Raw genomic sequence first — 9843 nt, 5'->3', positions numbered from 1 at the left:
ATTTTTTATTATTAATTAATTATTAATATTTAAAAATATAAATTAAATAAATTAAGTTGATTGCTAAAAGTGATATTTAAACATTTCTTTCAATAATATATATCTCATGATACGGTTAAATGATATAAAAAAAAAAGTCACAAGTAAATATTGTCTCATGATACAAGAGACAATACTTTTAGTCTAAAGGAAACAAGTAAACAACTAATATTAATTTAAAAATAAGAAAAAAATAAAAAATATTGATCGCATGAAATTTTTCCTTATTATAAGTGGATCATTCAAAGATTATTAGTACGTTAGATAAAGCGCATCAATAAATCGGTAACAATAACATGGAATGCAAATGATCATTAAAAAAAAGGGAATGCTTATATAAAGCTAAAGTGAATAAAGGAACAATAATAATAATATCTTTATATTTAAAGAAAAAAACAATCAAAATATCTATGAAGTTTATGAATATTGACAAAAATATCTATAAATTAAAGAAATTAATGTTGTATCTATAAAAAATAGGTTTTGTATGAGAAAAGTATCCAAAATTTAAAATTTTGTTGATTTTTTTAATAAAATTTCTAAACTACTCTACTTTAATCTCATTTTACCGTTACTCTCTCTCTTTTCATTTCTTTCTCTCTCTTCACTTCTCCTTCTCTCAAAACTCCTCACAAAATCATAGAACTCTCCTACTTCTTTACCGCCGTCGTCTGTCATTCACCTACTCTGTCACTACCAATCTTCTCCCTTCTTACTGCTTTCCCCTCTTACTCTCAAGGTGACTAGCTACAACATCTTTGTCGTACGCCTATAACTCAACCTAATAAGGAGAACGTCACTGTGGCACGCCTGTCCGAGTCAAGGAGAACGTCATCGTGGCGTGCCTGACTCAGCCAAAAAAAACGCACGCTTAAGAAGAGAGTGGGGTCGTGGTGCTGCTAACATGCAAAAATAAAGTTCGGTAAAGAGAAATCAGAGAAGAAAGGGAGGCGACGATGAAAAGGTATTTCTTTTTTTCTAAATATTTTTTATTTTATTTTTCTTCTTTTCAAAAATTGATTTAGCTACTACTAAAATGATACTATTCTATTTTTTTTTAAATTTGCTTCTATTTTTTATGAAGACTGAGATTGACTTGCAAAAGATTCAAGTCGATGGCTACTTCTACTTTTGTTTTTTGCTAAAGTAAATTTTAAATTGAATGAATGAATTTGTTGGTTTTTGATAGTTGATGGTTGTTTCTGTTTCTGGTTTTGCTAAAGCGAATTGAAATTGGATGAATGAATTTGAAAATTTTTATGTTTTGGATTTTTTTTGTGTTTGAGTGATTTAGTTTGGGTATGGATTGTAAACTTATGATTGAATCGGTTGAGATCTGATCCTCCACTATTACCACCACCATTGATTTTGATCTGGTCTTTTGTAGGAGTAGTTTCGGACTTCATGGCAAGAATTTTAAAGGTGCAGGTTGGATTATGGAAGGTTAAAAAGGTGAATTGAGATTGAGGGTGAGGTAGTTTAGGAATTTTATTAAAAAATTAACAAAAAATTAGGATTTGGATACTGTTAATCGAAAAATATTCTCGATTAGGACAAGTTAATTCGAAGTATCGAAGAAATAATGAGAAGGAAAGCAGGTGTCGAAAAAGGTGCACGTGCAAGCATTAGTTGGAAGTTGCTTCTCATGGACTCGATTTTGGATTCCTTCTTCAATTAAACGGGCCTAATCGAACAAGTATTCGAGTGAGGAATCGAATAGTTGTTCGAATAAGGGGTCGAACGGTTACATAGGTGAAGAATTTGAAGGCTTTCACCACGTGAGAAATTGATGGGTAGAGTTTCATTAGCAAAAGAGTGGGAACAGTTACCAGGGAGTGCACGTGCAAGACAACACTGTGTAATTAATAATCCGTTACAGAAGTAGGCTATAAATATTAGAAAGTTTTAGGGAATAAAGGTTGAAACTTTGATTCAAAAATTACTCACGCACACTCACATCCCCAGAGACTTTTTGAGTCTGCTTCTTCGAGTTAATTATCTGTAGGGTTTCTTCCATGTCTTTATCTTTCCAATTTATCTTTATGTAATACCTTTCAAGCAAATTTATTTTTCAAGCATTCTTTAATTTTAATGTCCAATTTATATTTCAACACCTTTAAGTTTCATTTAAATCCCTTTGACCCAGTCGAAGACACTTTACTGCTTTCTTTGAATTTTAACGCAATATTTTTTATTTCAATCAATTTTCTTTTAAAATTCGTTGTTTTTAACTTCTTTTATTCTTTTACAAATTTTAATTTACTTTTTTATTTCGATATTCGTCTAATCGAAAACGCTTTGATGCACTTATAAAAAACTGGTACCTGCAAAAGAGGAGTTGGTTTCGCTCCCAGACTATTAGAATCGAACCACTATCGATTTGTTAAAAATCGACAAAACAAATTGGCACGCCCAATAGGACAGTTTTAAAAATCAAAGTGTGTCAAATAAATTCTTTGTGTCATTTGGTGTATACGATTGCGAAGTGGAAAGATCATTCGCATGGCTGATGAATTGTCAAATGTGAATGGTGGTTCCTCCACGAATGACAGTATACCAGTAACTGCGCAATCTGCGGACGTGATTTTACGTTCAGAAGGTGTAATTGGAAGTGAAAGTATTGCAGTTACTACTGTTCAAATTGGAAGCATTGGACGTAATATTCGTCCACATGGCACTTTGCCGCTAATTCAGCCTCTACTGACCACTGGATGGCTTTCTTATGGTCTTCTTCCTGGTTATACTCCGCCAGTGAGTGGTTTTGTTGCTCCTATTCGTTTCAGGAGTATAAGTGGAGTGAATAATTCTCAAAACCCACAACAGCATTTCGAGTATTCTCGTGATTATAATGTGGGCTCTACATTGAATGCTGCTAATTTCATGGCAGTGTATCAACAACATGTAGAGGAAAGTCATCATGACTTAGTCAACTTGTTGACCTAACAAATGACCACGATTCTGAATCCTATGATGGCTGATCACAAATTAAAATTCGAACGCCTTGCTAGACAGGTCGAACGAAATGCTCGAATCGTTGATTATGATGAAGGTGAAAGGCATAATGCTAGGAGAAATAATGAAGGATTCGAAAATGTGTTTCAAAATGAAAATAATGTTTTTAACCGAAAAAATCCTCATATAGTTCTTCGTGGGCAAAATGCAGATGAAGTTCTAGCCAGATTACGTGCTAATCATGGTGGAGAATGTTATCAGGTCACTAGAATTATGGAAGAAGTGCTCAATCGAGTGGGTTTGAATGCTGGTTTTATGAACCAACCCTATTTCGTTTCTGCTTTTTCCAAATTGTTCAAATGGATGAAGTTCCAAGAGGGGTGAAAAATCTAAAAATAATTACAAAATTTACAGGGGAAGTAGGAGAATCGACTACTAAACATGTTGCTCGATATTTGGTTGAGATTGGAAATTTGGCCAATTATGAGAATTTGAAAATGAAATTTTTTCCTTCTTCGTTAACGAAGAATGCATTTACTTGGTTTTTGAATCTCAGACCGAATTCGATAATAATATGGAATCAGTTGAAAACTGCTTTTCACGCTCAATTTTATCGAGGGAAATTAAATGTGGCAGTTACTGATTTAGTAGCTTTGAAACGAGAGAATGGTGAAACCATCGATGATTATATGATACGTTTCAAAAATGCTAGAAGTAGATGCTATGTTTCATTACCTGAGAGTGAAGTGGTGAAGATAATAGTTATGGAGCTAGGATTTTATATGCGTCGATAATTGCTTAATGTGCATATCCCAGACCTAACCCATTTGAATGAAAAGGTTCGTCAGGTCGAGCTCATGAAAAACGAAAAGGATAAGCATAGGAATGAGCAGAAACTAAAGAGTAAACTTTTTACTCGAAAAGAGAAAGTCGCTTATGTGACTATAGAGTCCTTAGAAGAGGAACTCGATTTCGAAACAGAGATCGATTTGGCCGAACTTAAGCAGGGTCCTTCATATGTTTGCTCTCTACTTAAAAAGCTTCCTGGTAATGAAAAGTCGAATGAGTCAAAACTGAAAAGTGAAAAAAAAAGTATAGTTTTGATATTTCAAAATCTGATCAGATTTTCGATGTGTTGCTTACAGATAAACAATTAATTATGTCTGAGGGTAGAACCTTACTTTCGGTGAAAGATTTAAAAGAGAAACCTTATTGCAAGTTTCACCAAGTAACCAATCATTTGACTAATAGTTGTGTTCGTTTTAAGGACTTAATTTAGGAAGCAATAATGGAGGGACGCCTGAAATTTGATGATGGAAAGAAGGATGAAAGTGGATGTGAATCCTTTCGGTGCAAATGCTAGCTTCATTGAACCGTGTTTCGGGGTGAACATGGTTGGAATGTCTTATGATTTTGACGTGGCTCTTGATGATTTTGAGTCACAATTTCGTTCGATATAACTCCGAGCGGGAGATGGTTTGCTAGACTTCTTAGTACAGCAAAAGATTAAAGATCAGGACGTGTCTCTGTGTCCACGGTGTAATGTTATTTTCGATGCTAAAGCCGCATCAATCTTCGAAAAGGAGAGAATGAAGAAGGAGCTGGCTCATAGGGAAGAGCAGGCTCGACAAAGAAGCCAGTTAGGCGTATGGAGGAGCAGAGTTCTAAGACCCCTCAACAAAATGTAGTTGCACCTTTGAGCTGGTCTCAGGCTATAGGTGTTCAATGGATTCAGAACTGTCAGGAGTTCCAGGAGAACGTTGCCGTGGCATACCTGTCCGAGCCGAGGAGAACATCGTTATAGTGTGCCTGACTCAGCCAAGAAAAACGCAGTTATCCCATGCCTAAGAAGAGAATGGAGTCGTGGTGCTGCTGCATGCAGAAAGAGGGTTCGGTAAAGAGAAATCGGAGAGAAAAGGGAGGCGGCGAAAGAAAAAGGTATTTCTTTTTTATTTAAATATTTTTTATTTTATTTTTCTTCATTTTAAAAATTGATTTAGTTACTACTAAGGACTTGTTTGTATGCCATTTTTGAAAAAGATCTTTTACAAAAGTAAAAGTAATTTTATGTTTGGATATCTCATGTAAAAAGATCTTTTTATATATCAATTATGTTTGGATAAAATAAGATAAAAGTACTTTTTTGTTCATTTATTATGTAAAAATATCTTTTTTTAACTTCTCAAAAAAGATACTTTTTTTATTTTTTTAGTTCTTTTACTTTTACTATTAGAAATTTGCCAAATACACTAAAAAATGAAAAAGATATTTTTTATTAATTTAATGGCGCCCAAACAAGTACTAAAAATATACTTTTTTTAATTTGATTCTATTTTTTTTAATACTGAGATTGATTTGCAAAAGATTTAGTTGATGGCTAATTCTGCTTTTGATTTTTGTTGAAGTAAATTTTAAATTGGATGAATGATTTTGTTGGTTTTTAATAGTTGATGCTGTTTTTGCTTCTAATTTTACTAAAGTGAATTAAAATTGGATGAATGAATTTAAAAAATTTTATGTTTTATGTTTTTTTTTTTTGTGTTTGATTAATTTGGTTTGGGTATAATTTTTGTAAATTTATGATTAAACCGGTTGAATTTTATGGCAAGAATTTTAAAAATGTAAATTAGATTATGGAAGGTTAAAAAAGTAAATTGAGATTGAAGATAGAATAATTTAAAAAATTTACTAAAAAATTAATAAAAAAATTAAAATTTAGATACTTTTATCATACATAACTCATTTTTTTTTATAGATAAAACATTAATTTTCTTAATTTATAAATATTTTTATCAATATTCGTAGACTTCATAAATATTTTTAGTAATTTTTTCTAAAGTATTGTTCATACTTCCCATAGTCTAATAAAAGCAAACTTAAAAAAATAACTAATTTCGGGGCAAACGTCAGAAACACAAAGGCTAAGTTAACTAATTAAGAATAGTTGACTTTAGCGTTTGGTTTTAGAATAAATACTTACTATGGTGTCTATATACAATTTTTTAATTTATTGCAAAAAAATTAATATTTAATTTTAAAAATATAAAAATAAATAATTTTTAAAAAATAAAGAATAAGTTCGACAAATTTAATATTAAATTTAAAAAAATATAGATAAATAACAAAAATACTAAACAATATGAATAATGAATATATTAAATATTTATTTTATTAAATGTATGGATAGTTATTCTAATATTAAAATTTAAATAAATAATTTAAAAGTGTAGTATATTTTTAATTTATTGGTAATTATTTATATTGTTCAAAAAAACTTATTCGTTACCTAATATAACCTTAAATTTAAAAGTACCATAAAATTTGCTTTTAGAATAATCTTTTCTCTCTCCTATCTTGTTCTCGGTATTTCCTTTTTACAAAATGTTATGGAGGGGTTATACGTATTTGTTAATGCCTTAAGTAATGAAATATGTAGTATTTGTTTAGGAATTATTATTTTGTTAAAAAAAGATATTTTTTATTTTTTAGTATATTTGATAAATTTTTAATAATAAAAGTAAAAGTACTAGAAAAATAAAAAAGATCTGTTTTGATAAACTGTAATTTATATCCTTTTTTAAAAGATCTTTTTTCATGAAAAAAAGAAGAAGATATTTTTCATGTAATAACTAAATAAAAAAGTACTTTTATATTATTATATCCAAATATAATTGATAGATAAAAAGATCTTTTTGTATGAGATATTCAAACATAAAATTACTTTTACTTTTTTATAAAATCTTTTAAAAAAAGATAACTCGAAAAAATATTTTTTTTTAGAAACTCAGGCAAACAAAGCCAAAGCCGTAGTGATGGTTATTGCAATTATAGCCAGTGGCCTTTATTTTTAATTTTCACAGAAAATTATATAATATAACATTGCCAAACGTACTATCTATTTAATGAAAAATTCTCCATATACAAGCGTTTTTTTATACAAGTCTTTATAAGTGCACCTTCTTTTTCTTCTTCCTGCACGTTCTTCTTCCTCTTCCTCTTCTTCTTCTTTTCTTTCGTTTCTTGCATTCTCTTTCTCCTTCTTCAACCGTTACTGCACGTTTTCACTGCACCTTTTTCTTCTTCTTGCTGCACGTTCTTCTTTCTCTTCATCTTCTTCTTCTTCTTTTCTTTCGTTTCTTGCCTTCTCTTTCTCCTTCTTCAACCGTTACTGCACGTTTTCACTGCACCTTCTTCTTCTTCTTGCTGCACTTTCTTCTTCCTCTTCCTCATTTTCTTCTTCTTTTTCTTCTTTTATTTCGTTTCTTGCCTTCTCTTTCTCCTTCTTCATTTACATGCTTTTCTCTCTGTTTTCTTTTTTCGTTATTCTCGATTTCCATTATTTTTTGACATCAAGCTCTGAAATCATTTTTGAAGAAGAAGAAGCAGCAGAAGATGAGGAGGAGAAAGAGAAAGAGTTCTGAATTATGCATAAGGTGTACTTCAACGAATTTTGAGTGTATTTCTTAAATCCTTTGGGTGTAGTTTTGTAATTCTTTTGGTGTATTTCTGTAATCCTTTGGGTGAATTTCTGTAACCGTTTGGGTGTATTTCTGTAATCCTTGGGTGTATTTCTGTAACCGTTTGGGTGTATTTCTGAAGTTCCATTATCTTCAAATTTGGCAAGAAACTCGTTTTCATGGAGGAAGAAGAAGAAGAGTCGTTTATAATGCATGGTGAGTAGCGCGCTTTGAAAACAGAAAGTAGTTGAATAACGTGTGTTTATTTACTCTTGAATGTGGGAGTGTAATGTGTGTTTTTTGTTGGGCTTGTGCCAACTTGTAAGACTTGTAAGCCAAAAAGACTTGTATATGTAGCAGGCCTCTATAATTATATAAAAAATTAAACATAAATTTATAATTCTAATTGCTATAAATATGATACTAACATTCATAATGGTAAATTGATATTATCATAATTAATTTCTATAATTATTTTTGTACTATTAAAGACTATATATAGTGTTTCTATGTGGTTAGTGAGTCTAGATCTAACATCCAAAGCATTCTTTTTTTCTAATCTGTTGTTCTTCTTTGATTGGGAAATTGTTTCTAAGGAGTTTTGTAGGTCAAGTTCAAGTTATATCTCCTCCACATTTTCTACGTTTGTCTTAAAATTTTTGAAGTAGAGCATATAATGAGATTGAATTTTCTCAATTTAGGTTCAGTTTTGAAAAATTCATGCCAACCTTAAAGATGCAATTCAAAGATTGATAATATATTTAAATTTTCTTCTCTTAAGCTTTTTGTATTAAAAATAATTTTATAATATATTGTGATTTTTTTTTTAGAAATTACTGGCCTTCTGGTGCATTAATTTACTGCCATTGAGGAGAATAAAAGTCAATTTAATTTGACAATTTTAACAAGAAGATAGTTTGAATTTGTACGGATTCTAAGTATTTGATCTTATTATGTTATTTCGGTTGGTTGTTACGAGAATGACTCTAATCTATACATATCTAAGGATTATAATAGATTAAATATTATTTAAATAATTTAGTTCTAATATTAGTAATTGATTAAATTAGTTTTAGAGAAATTTAAATTGTTGTCTCAATTTATATATTATGACTATTCTTTTTGGATATGTTATTTTTAAACTTTTTAATATGAATATTTTTTATTTTTAAGTTTGTTTTCTTTTTTGGATATATGTATCACTTTTTTTGTATTTTATATTCGTAATGCAATTATTAAGAGAAATGTAATTCATCAATAAATTAGACTTATTAAAAGTTTAATTATATTGTGTAGACACAAGATTGATTAATTAAGATTAAGGCGTGAAAAAGAAAAAAAAGAGTCACAATATATGGTTTTACTTTCTTGCTAATATATAAAAATACGCGAAAGAAAAAAATTAAAATATCACTATTTAAAAAAAATTGTTAATCATGCATATGAGAGGGATTAGAAAATATGCATGGATATAAAAAATAAAAAATTATTACTCAATTGTAGAATACCATGATTCTTTCAAGTAATGCTAGGTTCAGTTTATAAATATTTTTAAAAGTTTTATAAATGCTAATATCTTTTATATTTAATTTGTTTTACAGTGTGATAAAATTCATTACTCAATCAATCAGAGTTATTTGGCAAAGATGTTTGAGAATGAATTGATCGAGGGGAAGGTCTATGTCTTCTCAAATTTTATGATTGAGGAATCAAGCAGGATTTATGTTCCAACTGCACATGTGTGTAGAATAACTTTTAAGAAGGAGTCACGTATAGTAAATACGGTCGATTATCGTAAAATTTCTGACAATCTTTTCAAACACAATCACATCAAAGAACTTTCTAACCCACCCATTTAACTACCTCACCTACATTCATAAATCTACCTAACAATTTATCTCTTCTACTGACCAGATCATGAAACTCATCATAATTGGGGTCTAACTGCTATCTGTTACAACCAAGCCCACAAACAACCGTAAACCGAAATAAGTGAACAAATTTAGCGGCCACTCAACGACATAAAGAATAAACCCGTCGCACCGTCACGTGCTTACCATTAGAGTAGATTAATAAAAATGATTAATAACTACATTAGAGTTGATACACTTAGCACTAGATTAAGAAAAAATAAACAACGCATAACATGTTGCTTTTTTATTAATCAAATTACTACAATTTAAATTAATTTCAATAAAATAATTTAAAATTATAATTTCAACTTTATAACGTGCATAGTACGAATTATTAAACAATTTATTATTATGTACATAGCACGGATTATTAAACAATTTTTCATGTGTTTTTTTTTCAAAATAAAAATACTATTTTTACTTATAGTTATTATTCTTTATCAATTATTTCATTTAAACATTAATATTATTTATTATTTTTT

Source organism: Arachis duranensis, chromosome 4 (assembly GCF_000817695.3).
Source record: "Arachis duranensis cultivar V14167 chromosome 4, aradu.V14167.gnm2.J7QH, whole genome shotgun sequence".
Classification (NCBI taxonomy): Eukaryota; Viridiplantae; Streptophyta; class Magnoliopsida; order Fabales; family Fabaceae; genus Arachis; species Arachis duranensis.
The sequence above is the reverse complement of the archived record's forward strand: the minus strand, read 5'-3'. Positions refer to the sequence as shown.